Raw genomic sequence first — 14,800 nt, forward strand, 5'->3', positions numbered from 1 at the left:
ATAAGTTTGCCTCAGAAACACAGGAGGCATATTGTCTTAAACTGAAACGTTTCCTACAACAAAATGGATGTAGCTGGTAAATTTTAAGGTTTTTCTTTACAAAGGAACCCCGGTATCCATTGGTTCCTTTATAAAATACATGAGCAGGCTAGTTATTTTTTAAATTGTATAATATATACTTCATTTCTAGAATGCAGTTCCATGTATCAAACCAAAATGTACCATGATCGTGAAGAAATAACTTTGACTTGAACAATACCAAAATTACCTTTTAATGTGTGTGTAAGGTGTAGGTGGAAACCAGATTAGCCAGAAAAAATGTGTATGGCTACTGGGAGAATATTCAGACACAACACCAACAGAATCAGACATGGATCCTTTAAGAGGTGAGGCAGTAACATTTACTACTTGTTTTACTAACTTCAATATAAACGCAAAATGATGAAAAGCAAACTATTGCTTTTGTTTCCTCTTATAAATGGATTTGTTTAACAACACATTACCCTGTTAAAAGATTTTTTATTTTTCTTTATAATTTTTAAACGCTTTAAGCTGTTTTCTTTTAGGAAGTTGGGTTCCTTGAAACTGGAGCCCACGGCGACCATGTGTTGAAGAAAACGAGTGCGCCCACATACTCTTTCACCCACCGCTGACTCGAGCTCGTGCTCGTACTTGAGCTCGAGCTCGAGCTCGTTCTCGTCATATCGCGCGCCTCGCCTCCACAGAGACCACCTAGGGAGCGATTGGTTGGCTGGTGTCACGTTGCCGCCATGACTCTTGGCAGTCTCATCCTGCACCATTGTTTCCAATAGCAGCCGGAAGAAGCTGCTGTAGAGGGGGAGCGGGTGAAGGCATCCTTTACTGCGCTCTGCAGTCTCTCCACCTGAACGCCGCTCGGTGAAACGTACCTTAGGCAAAGTGGTCCGGGTAACTAAGCTCAACAGCGGCTGTTTCATTCAATACATAACAATTAAACCCCCCTTCCCATCAGTGGCGACGCCAAAGAAAACGGTCAGAGAACCGCATAAGCTTTGAGGTTTCAGCGCGCTCGGCTTCTACGTCATACTTTAAATGGTAAGTCATTGTTTTATTTTCTCGAAAATTTACAGGTAGCGCTTTGGTGTGCGTTGTTAACTTTTATACAGTGTACAGAGGCTTTTATTTTTCAAGTAAGGGCATCCGTGATAAGTGACTCACTGGAGCGCTTTGCCTCTTTGGCGCCGGTGAGCTGGCTAGAGGGTATCATGAACACCTCGTGCGAGAGAGGCGCACAGAGGACTGCCGGGGCTGAAGGTGTACCGCAAGCATTTCGGCAGTGACAGCGCTCTGGCTGCTTTCCTTTTTTTTTTGTTCACCACTGTAGAATCAGAGGTGCTTTTTCTTCCCTTTTGGTTGTATCTAATCGAGCGAATGTCAAGTGTTACACTGTTGTCGCCCATTGTTGCATTAAACCCCGTTCTGGTTGTTTATAAAAAATAAAAAAAAAATAAAAAAACGTTATCAATTTATATTTCGGTCTAATAAAAACACAGCCCAGTATAATGAGATGGTGTCTGTAAATGGTAGGGCAATCAGTGGTCGTTGAGATTTGACATATGGGGGTGGGGGGAGATGTTGGTTGTTTAAGTCCTGGAGGACAGTCGCAAAGGTGTGACTCCTTCAGCACCCACACATATTTAGTTTAACTATGTGAATAAATACGAGTTATAGTAACAAAAATGCCATTCCATAATAGCAGCTACATGGCAATGTGGCATACTTACATTTAAACATGTAATCCTTCCACAATTGTGATGATTGGTGAAACATAACCTTTATGACATTAAGGTATCTGAAACCAAAAGAGAAGTGCAGAACAATCTTACTTTTATATACGTAGAAAATGTTTTTTTCCCCCCTTTTACAGTTGACACAGAATTGAGTATTTTTAAACCCAGTACTCAATACACCAGGACAGGAGTTCCCAAACTTTGTTAAACCAAGTCCTCCTAAGATATTATACAACCTGGTCAAATCACTAACCCCCCCATAATATAAAACCAATGCTTCAAAGCTGGGCATTATCTTGTATCTTGGTTTCTGCTAACAGTAGTCCTATAGACTAGATTAGAATATACTAGATAAACTTTATTAATCCAGTTGGGTAATTCAGATGCAGGAGGAATATACTGTAGATAACAAGGATACAGACTCACATGATAGATAAAACAGCCAATCAATCAAATCGACTGATAGGCAAAAAAAAAAAAAAAAAAATTTAACAAGTACATCAGGTGAATTGCCTGATAGCAATGAGCAGAAAAGACACCCAGAGGCACACACTGTGGTGGATTGAGCCTGTGGCTTATAGAGCTCTAAGAGAGCGCCACCTGGAGGGGATTTTTCAATGATGACATCCAATTTTTGCCATCATCTTCTTTTCTACAGCAGCTTGCAGTGTGTCAAGGGTCCACCCTCTGACTAAGTTTGTTCAGGCATTGTGCTTCATTTGAGCTCAAGTTGCTTCCCCAGGAGACTGCAGCATAGAACACCACACTGGCTACTGTAGACTGGTAGACTATTTCCAGCAGCTTGCTGCACAAATCAAAAGACCCAAGTCTCCTTAGCATGTACAGTCTGTTTTGGCCCTTCTTGTACAGTGCCACTGTGTTGTCAGACCAGTCCAGTTTGTTGTTCATGTGGGCCTCCAGGTACTTGTTGTTCTGCTCCAATTTCACATCCTGCCCTCGAAGGGTGACTAATCTCAGAGGCTTCTTGCCATGACGGACGTCCACCACCAACTCTTTTTTTTTTCTTGGAGTTGTTTAGTTGCAGGTGGTTTTCCCTGCACCACAAGACAAAGTTCTTCACAGTCTTCCTGTACTCTGATTCATCTCCATTATTAATGCAGCCTATGATGGACGAGTCATCTGAAAATTTCTGTAGATGGCAAGCACTGGTATTGTGCTGAAAGTCTGCTGTGTAGAGGATAAATGGAAAAGGAGACAGGACAGTTCCCTGAGGTGCTCCAGTATTACACACCACCATTTCTGACACACAGTTCATAGCATGACTTTGGAAATAGCAGACCTATTATTGAAAGCAAATGCTTATCTATAGCAGGCTATTAACGATTGGAGCTTTTTATCACCTGATATTTTATTAAATACACTGGAGTACACAACATTTTTTTGTTGGTGTACACCAAAGCATGTCAGTTCCTGCAGGAAGTGCCACAGCTTTTTTATTTTCTTAAATTACTTAATACTGAAATCTTACTAAGGTGATATTTCCTTACTCCCATCCTTGCATTTTGGATTTTTAACAGGAGATTATTTATAGGTTTTTTGTGTGCGCCTGTTTATTTTTTGTGTATATGCAAAATGTTTTTGTAGTACAGTGTTTCTAAGTTAAGAACTGTAGTATAGTTTGATATGGAATTTAAAAAAAATTACATTTACAAAGAGTATAGAATTACATTTGAATCCAGATCAAAAGCAGCAGGAGAAAAGTAACTGTCAAGTTACATATAAATTATAGTCAAAAAAGAGAAAAATAACTCTCAGGTGGTTTTAAGTCAAGATAAATGTTGAGCCTGCTTCAGAGCTGCCCAGTTCTGCTTCAATCAAACATACTCTAAAAGCTTTACACTGTTTATTAATATTGTATTAATAATGCTAAAGTGAAGTGCTTGATAGTTAATTTTAATAATAACTAGTTGATAACCCAGTGGCTTCGCTCATTGAGTGCAAGGGAAAAAAAATAAAATGTAGTCTATAAGTTATTAAACAGTAAAACATTAACATTTTAAGAAGTAAAGATACATTGAGCACTACTGGAGTGGTTTCGGGTAAACTACATTTTAAAGGCGGTATAACACAACAGGTAAGTAGTACTAACAGCAGTTAAAATGTATTTGGATCATCTGTCAGTAGCAGATCCCTTTTGAAAGGCACTACACGACCGCTGTGGTATAGAAATTACATTTTCTATGTGATCGATTAAATTTCTGCCTGACAACCTTGCACTATGTGCCTGTGATTTAAGAGAAAAATAATTCTGATAAATGTGGACGCTGCCCTTCCGTGCTTAATGGGAAGAAGGTCCAAACAATTCCCAAGTCCAACACTTTACATGAAGAGGTCTGTACATCTTATTAGATGTAAACTCTCCATCTTCTTAAAATAATTGATCACAAAAGAAACCTTGAATGTTGCGGGGTTTTAGTGACCCGAACTCACTTTAAGGGACAGTAAGTAGTCATGCAGGACAATTTACAAACAGTCCTGCTTCCATGGCGCCGATTACACTCGTTCGCAAAGATTTCCACTCTTCCAGGAGCCGACGGGGCACTTGAAGTGTCACAAACAGTGCGAGAAGAGAGGACGCTGCCCGGCCCGTTGTTTACAGCTCGGCGCAGTTAAAAAGTACAAAGACGCAAATCTGTTTTCCTCATCTCTTCTACTATCAAGTACTGCCAACTAAAAAAAAGTTACAATGTGGCAGTTTCTGCGACAGTCATGTGGACAAATAACTAAAACTTCTCGGCGTGTTTGTGTTTACTTCTTTTTAATATCAGTAAAATACCTCTCACACAAATAATAACAATTCGTAAAGACAATATAAAAATGGCGTCCACAAGCGAAGTGATTAGTTCCTGTATTATAATATGTTCTGTGGTCATACATAATTTCCATATCGTGTGGTCATACATAATTTCCATATCGCATGGTCATGCGTAATTTCCATTTCAAACGCGAAAAGAATTTTATATATATAGATTGTTAACATTCGTCTTTCTTCCTCATTATATATTCTGCACGTGTTTTTCAAATTTCTGAAAATGATGATAAGGCAAACAAATTTACTAAAAACTTAAAATGTTGCAACATTAGTGCACAGGACCTGAGAGAGAGACACTTTGCAGACTGCTTATGTTGGGGTGATTAAGAAAAGCTCTCGCTTGTTTACACATTGTTTCACAAAAATCCGTCAGTCTTGATGTGTTGTTCCCAGGCAATCTCCATCCTAACATGGATTGGCTCAATGAGGTAGGGAGTGAGCAAGCGAATGAGAGAGCTGTAACCTCAGACTCCACAAGCACGCATTGTCACAGGAGGTGGGCATGAAATAGGAGAGCAAGTTCAGGTGAGGGGTACAGGAGAGGAGGACTGTGAGACTGAGTGGTTGAACTCAAACATAGTCTAGCATGACTTGACCTTGGACTAATAGTCCTTAAGGTCCACACTGCTGGAAAACTGTAGCACTAGACTTTAACTATATTGATATGGGACTACTTTTATGCAACAGTTGTAGAAATTTTAATATTAAGCGGAAGAGAATGGATGGATGGATGGATAAAAACTATGTGAGGTAATTTAAAGAAACCCTTTAAAATTGGAATGGATTTTTTTTAATTAAAAAAAAAAAAAAGAATGTCAACTTTTGCAGAAGTGCCGCAGACCCAAGGGTTCATGGCCTCTAGTTTGAAAACCACTGCACTAGGCTACAATGTTGATGGGAGGTCATAAAGGAATAATTATTTTAGTTTAGCCCTCTGAGTACCTCAGAAAGATGCTGATAGCATTAGGCTGAGAAGGCAATCATAGAGGCCTCACTTTGTCAGGGCAGCATTACTCTGCAGTTCTATAAGAGAAATCCAAGGTGCATAACTTAATTGGGGTTATACAGATGCACGTTAATGAACCCATTGAAATTACTTGGGTTTCTGCATTAATTGCTGTTATAAAATATGCTTTGATCATCAACTAAGTTGCCATAATTAATCAGACATGGTCTGTAGAAACAATTAAACTACATCTTGTCAATATTGAACACATATCTCTATTATAAAAAAAAAATCTTGGAAGGAGAGGGGATGTGATTTTCTTGGAGAGACACTTGTACGTCCTGTGAGACGAGACCATGCCTGGGGCCGGAAATAAAGGACAAAGAGTAGATGACAAAGTAGAACGTTGTAAAGAATTCAAAAATGTTGGTGCGGTACACATGCAGAGCAGGTTAGAGATAATGGAAGTACGAAAATTCAAAAGTCTCAAAAAAAAAAAAAAAAAGGACAGGAAAGATTGCGTTAGCACAAACAAATGGAAATGATTACTCTGTGAAATAACAGAACAGTGAAATGAGATTGAATATATTGTTCAAATTTAAATTTATGTCAGAGACTTGTAGATCATCTAATTTGTGTTGCCATCAGGGAAAAAAAAAGTAGTGTTTCTTCCCAATGAAGAGGTGTATCCACAAGAATTAAAAGATTCCAAAAACGTTGCCGCAGTGTGAAGTCCCATGAGACAGAGACTTTTAACATGAGATTCTTTCAAGTCACGCCCTACTTACAACTATTTTCAAACAAGACCACGGTCATCTAATGCTTTTGTCAGACACAGTTCCTGTGCTCTTATAAATTTTATTAGGACAATAATTTTATATGTTCTAGATAACACATTAACAACTAAACGAAGAAGAAAGAGCATGGACAAACATTTGAAAAAGTCGGTTTATTTATTAGAGAGAAAGAAACGATATTCACTCACAGGCAGGTATACGTTGCGTTGTCACGATGTCCAAACACAGAATCAAAATTCAATGTGATCGTGAAGAAAAGTTTTAAAGTAAAAGTGAAAATAATGCATATGTAACAAGTCCCATGAAAATAACGGTCTCTTTGAATTGTATATCTGGTTAACCAAACGCGGTGGTGGGCAAGCGAAGCTAGCAAGGGGCAGAGCCCCCTATTTATTGAAACATTCATAATCTGGGCTGGAAAGTCTATTTATTACCTGGTGGGACTTCCTTCAGCATCAATAACCTCCACCAAGCATTTTCTGTAGCTGCAGATCAGACTTGCACAATGGTTAGGACAAATTTTAGAACATTTCTCCTTAGAAACATGTTTTAGTTCATTGATATTTCTGGTGTTTCTTGCCTGAATAGCTGTCCTCGAATCATGTTACAGCATCTCAATTGGGCTGAGGTCTGGATTCTGACCTGACCTGACCCGACCTTTCCAGGACATGAATTTACTTTCATATGATCCATTTTCTTGTTTTGTTTCTTGAGTTTCAGGTGATTGTCAGGATAGTGGTCTGTCACCCTAAACTTAATAGATTTTGAGTGATGCAACAAGACATTCTCCTTTTCAGGTTCTCAATATGATTTTGAATTAATTGTCCAGATGCAGAGGTTAGGATGAGGTTTTAATGTACAACATTTTTTTATTCTAAACACATCCCAGCACCTTCCTGCCAAAGATTTCAATTTTTATCTCATACATGCATAGAATATTGCCCCAGAAACATTATGAAACAGCCAAGTGGTCATTTGCAAACTTGAGGCCTGAGTTAATAGTTCTTATGGAGAGCAGTGGTTGCCCTCACAGTTTCCTTCCATGAACAACATTACTGGATAGTATTCTTATTATAGTAGACTTGCAGGGGTATCTGGTGCTACCTGGCCTGGGATAAAGTTCAGTTGCAGTCACTAAATAAATTCCCCTGGGGGAGGAGGTATTTAACTGAAGAAACTTAAAAAATAGTTCCTACTGGGGAAAATGTTTGGAACAAAACATAGTCTTCTCCTTTACAAATGGGGAATCTGTGCAAAATTTGGTGGATGTGGGTTCAAAGGTGCAGGTTTGCATATCAGACAAACATTCAGCATTTTCTATTAGACTAGCTGCGTGTGGTCTTCGGGACAAAAAATAACCCGAAGGCTCTCTAGCAGTTTTATTATATTGGTGAACTTGTAGGGGCATCAGCTAACTCTTAAGAATTACCCAGGGCAGAGGTCGTGGACCCTACTTTGAAGCCTGTAGAGGTCATATCTTGCCCGAGACAGACATATAGTTGGGTGCAGCTGTGGCACAGACAGAGTTGGATAGCCTGGAACCTGTCTCAGGCAAAGTTGTGTGAATGTACAATGTGCATGTGCCTTAAAGCTGAGTTTGTCTGTTTGAGTTGAATGAGAAGTGAGGTGCATGCATGCGCCTTCTAGTGGCTGTGGTTGAACATAAGCAGAGCGGACTGCTCCATACACACATATACTCAGGTGTTTCGGTTATATTATTAGATACAGTACATACATGAACAGAGACTTTGGAAAGTTCAGGAGATTTGTGTGTCATTTTGCTGTTGCCCTATGGTTCTCTTTCTAATCCTCTAGCATTACTGCACTCTTGCAGTGTTCCTTTCAAGATGACCATTCCTAGAGAGAGTGGTAAAAGAATTGAATTTCCTCCATTTGTTGATAGTTTCTCTACTATGGATCACCGAATGCCCAAGCATACAATTCTTCTTTTGATTGTTTGGAACATTTAACTCAAATTAGCTTTTTGAGAAGTCATCAACCTAGATGGATCTTTTTTCCAAAACTGGACTTTTAATATTTAAAGGATATACAGTATATAGTGTTGAATACAAGTACAGTTGTTTCTTATTGTTAGGTTAAGTAGATTGTGTTTGTTGTTTATTGTGACTTAATTGAAAATTGGGCTACATTTGTACGAGTAGTTAATGCAGAAATCCAGGTAGTTTCTAAGGGTTCATAAACATTTTCTTGCAAATGTATATACATTCTTGACATTGAATTGTATTTCATTGTGTTATTTTTGGAATTCTTAGTTATAATAAAGTGTCATGATCTTTTGGTGTTCAGTTGAAGGAAGTAAAAAGTACCATACTTTTCAGAGCTTACATAATCTTATCAAATACAAGGAATAACATCCCTTGGGGTTTGTGGGCGGAGGCTATTACAGCAGCCCTAGGCCTGAGGCATGAACCAGCTCTGGACAAGGTACCACTCCACCAGAGGGTCTATTCATGTATACACCTACGCAGGGATTAATTTGTAAATCATAAAGTGGCATATCTCATAGTGACTGCCTGGGGATGTGTAGAATGGGGGTGCGCCAATAGTGGAAATTTGGTTGATAGCATGCAGCACTGTTAACACCGAATTTTATCATTAGCCTGATAAATACATGTAATCAATACTGTTTACACATATACCAGCATGCATAAATTAGTATTTAACTTGGGTGTATGTCAACACACTGCAAAGCATTCTCATAGTAGAGTTTTGGCTCTCCTCAACCTTTTGCGTCTTCATCTCGAATACTACGCTCCCATTCCTTTGCTGCACCAGTTTCTAGTGTTTTTGGCACACTTATTTTCTTTTTTCACATCATCCATTAAAAAAAACAGGCATTATAGTAGCATAATCAGGCTAATATTATAAAGTTTAAATAAAGTATATGTAATAAACTTTATTTGAATTTTATACAAATTAAAAAAACATTTATTTAGATTTTGGATTCCCGGTACACAGAGGGCTCAAAATCGGAGGTGCAAGAGCTGAGCTCCTATCAGTTCTGGCAGAAGTTAGGAACTAATTTCTAGTTTCCATAACATGTCTCTCTTTGGAGAGAAAGTATAGGAGGTTAAGCTAGAGTGTTGGGCAGATAACCAATGTAGATATGTAGAGAACATGCAAATTATTGCAGTAGACTTAAGTTAACATGTTAAGCTAATGCATTTTTCAGCTTTCATAGTTTTATGAAATAAGAATCTGGTGATTCTGCTCTTAATTGACTAACGCTGTTCACTAAATGGAACAAAGCAAGTAGTGATATAAGTAATGTCTTAATAGTTTGAAGTTTCATTTGGATAAATACAGTTCATCCCTGGTAGAGAGGTGGAAATGTATAGTATTTGAAGCAGTGCACATCAGTTTCTTGCTTTTCCCCACCCTTGGCAGATGCATACCAAACTCTAGTGTAGAAGTTCAAAACACTTACATATTGGACCTGAAAAAAATGAGCTTGGGTTCTCTGAATTTCTTTAGATGCCTTGGAAAGTGCAGCTTCTTGTTGTCTTTTTTTGAACATAATATGTATCAACCTCATATTTTATAGTTTTAGAAAAAAAAAGTGCTCCCCAGGAATTTGAAATTCCTTACAACCTGGCCAGTGATGTATAAAAACAAGAGTGGTCTTTTGCCTTACTTAAAGTTCATGGGCAACTCATTTATTTTCTTGACATTTAATTTCTAATTATATAGGCTACACTATTTATAGAATATCTGTGTCAAATACAGCTTTTGTTACTAAATCAGACACCTCTGTGAGAGGCCTGTACTCTGTGCCAAGCACTTAGACTATTTCCTTCAGAAAGTACATCCAGTAGCCAGTAACCTAAGATTGAATTGTACCCATCTCTATCAGTTTGTCCAAAGGCTCAAGAAGAATGATTGTGTTAAACTTATCATTTAAGTCAGATTAATATATTCTCTCAGCATTGAATGTGTTTTGCTTGTTTTCTTCAGTTATGGTACCAGTCTCAACTGGAGGTACTTTCAGTGTGTGTTTTTCCTGGGACTCAGCTTACCTTCTTCTACATTTCAAACCATTGTCTTTGCCCAATCTGCATTGGCCTTGTGACAGACTGGTAGATTAGAAAAAAAAAAGATGAATAATTTTCTTGTGTAGTTCGTTATTTCAAAAAAATCTGCTGATTTTGAATGAGTTTGCTTAATTCAGGGTACACCTCCTTTCCTATGTATCACAATCAAAGCACAACAGCAAAATATAAACCATTTTAAGCAATGATTAAAACTGTTTTTAATAGCTTTGGGCACATAATAGCTATCACTCAAATTTCAAACAGTGTTGTTTAGTTTGTACTTGGTTTCCCCCAGTACTGATGTCAAATTGCTACAGGATATATTACTGTCTTGATCTTCACTTAAAATAATTCATTGTATCTGCCCCCAACACTCGCACTTCTGAACTTTCTTTTACACAATAAAATATTGCAGAATTTATTTTTTCTGAATATGCCACTAGTTAGGTTTTGAAGCTTGGTTTCTTATCTTAATACAGCAAGTTTGCGGGTCCAGGGTTGACTGCCTCCCTCAGTATGTTAAATGTATTTTGTTTCTATAGAAACATGTCTGCCTGTTTTTTTTTGTTTTTTGTTTTTTGTTTTTTTTAAACATAAAAAAGGGAAACCAGGTTGAATAATCTGTGAAGCACACTATACTGGCTATCAGTGGACCCTGTGGTATGTACCAGCAAATATAAACAATAAATTGATTAAATGGAACTTGACTGAAGCTGCAGTAGCACCAAATAATGCTTTCTGTGACTGTTCTGCATCGTTAACAATATGCTTCTGTATTTTTCCTCAAGAGCAATGCATCACTCCCCTGCTAGCCGTCTGCTTCACTTACTTTTCAGTGTTAGTAAACACTGCTTTGTAAATATAGTGTGTTATCCATTTAATTTATTCTCCTGTGTTAGTGAATTTAAAAGGCAGGCACTTGGCATCTGCAACATGCATACGACTTCACTTATACTTCACTGTCAGTAAATGAATAGCATTTACCTTGAATATCTCAAGCTATGTACATGTGCTGTATGTCTTGTGTTACTAATTTGTCAGCAATGCTTATTCTTCCTTTGTTTTAACAAGTTTTTCCTCTTTATTTTTGTAAGTTTGTTTTTTATCTCAAATTAAACTGAAATAACTGGTGAATAAGTGGAGAAAAACTTTGCCTTATTGATGCTGTTTATGCATAGTAAAATATCCAAGTATTTACCAAAGAAACCACAACCCATTGTTCTTTTATTTTCCATTTTGTTTAGTAATGGAAAAAGAATATTTTAGTACAAAGGAAGATTTTCTTAAGTGGTAATATTTGAGAGCCTTGTGGGATGCTGCTATAGTATGTGTACAGTAAGCTGTTGTTGAGGTGATATGTTTAATGTGTATCATGGAGCATGTTCTATTTTAGTAGATGGGAATCAAATCATTACAGTAGATGGATGTACAGTTATATGGCAGAAGTAAAAGGGTTGAAGAGGAGGCAACATGTTGTGTGGTGAGATGAAACTGCATTAGGACTGAAACATGAAGAATGACTAAGTTGAGGGGGTGTTCTGTGACGTTGGAGGAGAGAATGAAATCAGAGCAAGTCATGTATGACATGAAAATATTGGGTCTCAATCTTAAAGGATAAGTTTAGCATAATTAAATATGAAATTGCTGTTATGGCCTGGGCTGTGGAGTTTGAGTCAGAAGCAATAATTGAGTTACAGGACTTGGAGTCGGTAAAAATGTACCAGCTCTGACTAAATGTAAATTGTAATATACTGTGTTAACATTTCCAATTTCACTTATACTAATGCATTAAAGCTATTTTTTTTCTTCTAGCCTTTTGGTAAAAATATAGCCTCTTTTTTAATTTTGTAAGTATTATTTAATAAATAATATAAAAAAGCCACAGCGGCACCATTACAGCCTTTAAGCCTAAACCTAAACAAGTTAGGGTTTTTGATCAACATAGTAAATATATTAGTGTAATTACAAATAGAGGAGTTTTTCAGTTGTACCATATATTAAGGAGTTTGAGGTTTTGTGTACTGACTCCACAGCTCTTGTTATGGTATCCAAATTAGTGATTTATTTTGTGGTAATGATGAAAGGCTTATTTTTTTTTCTAGTTCAGAACTAATAATAATACAGTACTTAATACATGATACAGTACTTTTTATTATATGTGGAAATTATTGATTGCTTGATTGCTACAGTATATAATTACTTTTTCGTTACCAAAAAATAAATGAAACACAATTTGTTGCCTCTGCCTGAATTAAAGTGGAAAACTACAGTCTATTTTCCTTGTGTTCAGAATAATTGACCATCTTGTATCAATCATGTTTGTTCCAGTTTCTTTGACTCGGACAATAGCAAAAAGTTTATCCTGTTGGAATTACATGAAAACGTTATATTTCATCCAGGGTGTATTGTTCGGTAATCATTGAATGTATTGCATTAATTAAAATACAAAAACTATTAAAATTAGCATTTGGCATAATATTAAATGTAATGTAAATTTCAGAATAGTGCATTAATGCTGTAAATGTTTGTGTTTCCTTTTCTGCTTATACCACTTACAAGTGATAAATGCAGGATAATGGAAGATTGATAAGTATTAGTCACTGATTTCTCTACGTTAGAAGAGTCTGTGTTGCATTTATTTGTATTATTTTCAAAGTAATAACAATGTTGGCAGTCAGTCTTTTATCTGTATCTATACTAATAAGAGGCAAAGCCCTCGCTCACTGACTCGCTCATCACTAATTCTCCAATTAATTCTCGAAATTCTACATGTAACGGTCATAACTGAATCCTACTTACGTACATATATACGTCCATAGCCTGCAGCTCGGTCGCCGTGTGAGGCGGGATTGCGTCCTGCGTCCCTTGGCCTCCCACGTAGTTGGCTGCCTGCCTATTTTACACATTTGGAGAACCGCCAATGCCTCTTAAACATCTTAGATTCACGGGTGACAATTTGAGTAGTGGACACTTTGATGTTTATGAATGTTTCAACTCTCAAAAGCTGGATGCGAAGTTATCGATGAAACCGGTTGTATGCTTACAACTCTTGACAGATGCCGAATGTCACTTCAACACAACAAGTCCTGCAAATACTAATGTAATTGAAACAAACCATGAAATTCAAACCGATTATGACAGCAGCAATCCAAGCTGTGAGAAAACAGTAAAAAGGAGGCGTGTCAGACGTCATGGTACATTTTCTGATGCAGCTAGACGGAAGCAACTTCGTGACGCTGCCGCCAAATACTCGCAGAAAAATCCACAAGTTAGTAGAGACGCTGTCGCTAAATATTCGCACGCAAATCCACAAGTTAATAGAGCTTCTGTTTCTAGGTACGATCCCAATAATAAGAAACGGCTCATATGAAAACAACAGGTTTGGCTCAAAAAAGCCGATTGTGGATTTGCGTACAGCAACCGAAACTTTGTAACAGCACGAGACTTCAGGTCACGTGTCTGCAAAAGAACCTAATCGAGGCAACTATTTTTATTGGCAGTGGCTCAGGGGAGAGAGTTTTTATTCCTTGCATCCCCGTTATACCCTCTGATCTCCCATTTCAATTCAGACGCCTCCAATTTCCAGTAAGGCTCTGCTTCGCAATGACAATTAATAAGTCTCAGGGACAAACCCTACAAAAGGTTGGCATTGATTTGAGGCAAGATTGCTTTTCACATGTCCAACTATACGTTGCATGCTCAAAAGTAAGCTCAGCGCACAGCTTGGTCATATTACAATCGGAGGGCCAAACTGACAACGTGGTATACAAAGAGATCCTTAACAAATAATTATTTGTATATTTTCCCTCAGTTTAAAAATTTTTACTTTTCTTCTTAATAACAATTTTAAGGCAGTACTTCGCCTCTGAGAAGCGCAGGTATTTTGCTTGTTATATATTAGCCAACCCGCGGCGTACCATACGCCGCATAATCAGGCTGCTTTTTTAATGATTTTTAAGCACAAGGAAAAAATTAACATTTGAAAAATCCGTAATTTAATAAACCACCAAGAAAAGTAACATTGTAACAATGCACGGTACGAACCAACATACAATTGTCCGTGACTGAAAACTGGAGGACCGCCGTCACGCCTTCTCCTCCCAGAGCGAGGAACGGGGGTGAATGGCGCTTGGGCGCGGAGGGCGGAACGGGATGAGAGGGGAAGGACGCCCATTCCGCCCCCTCCGTCATGCTAGTCTGCTGATTTCGCGTTCAGTATGCACTGCCTGCTCATGTGCCCACCCCCCAACTCGTCACCTGTGTCATTTTTGTCTTTGCACAGTCCACATGCACCTGTGAGTCATGTAGACTTTTCATTGTTCTTTGTGGTTCTGGCTGCTTTTCTATACATAATCCACCAAGTCACCCGACCATGGTAGTAGCTGGGGATGTGTACAAAGGGC

General features: G+C 37.9%; 1 protein-coding gene across 2 annotated transcripts in view; it reads left to right on the forward strand.

Moving 5' to 3' along the window:
- Positions 1 to 707: 707 nt before the first annotated feature.
- csrnp3 (cysteine-serine-rich nuclear protein 3) overlaps positions 708 to 14,800 on the forward strand; it is a 130,904-nt gene continuing 116,811 nt past the window's right edge. The window contains exon 1 of one of the 2 annotated variants that reach the window (XM_028806370.2): positions 708 to 1,074. The gene's annotated coding sequence lies outside the window, so the exon portion shown is untranslated. The remainder of the gene's footprint in view (positions 1,075 to 14,800) is intronic. The other variant, XM_028806368.2, reaches the window with a different exon arrangement.

This window comes from Erpetoichthys calabaricus, chromosome 8, assembly GCF_900747795.2.
Source record: "Erpetoichthys calabaricus chromosome 8, fErpCal1.3, whole genome shotgun sequence".
Classification (NCBI taxonomy): Eukaryota; Metazoa; Chordata; class Cladistia; order Polypteriformes; family Polypteridae; genus Erpetoichthys; species Erpetoichthys calabaricus.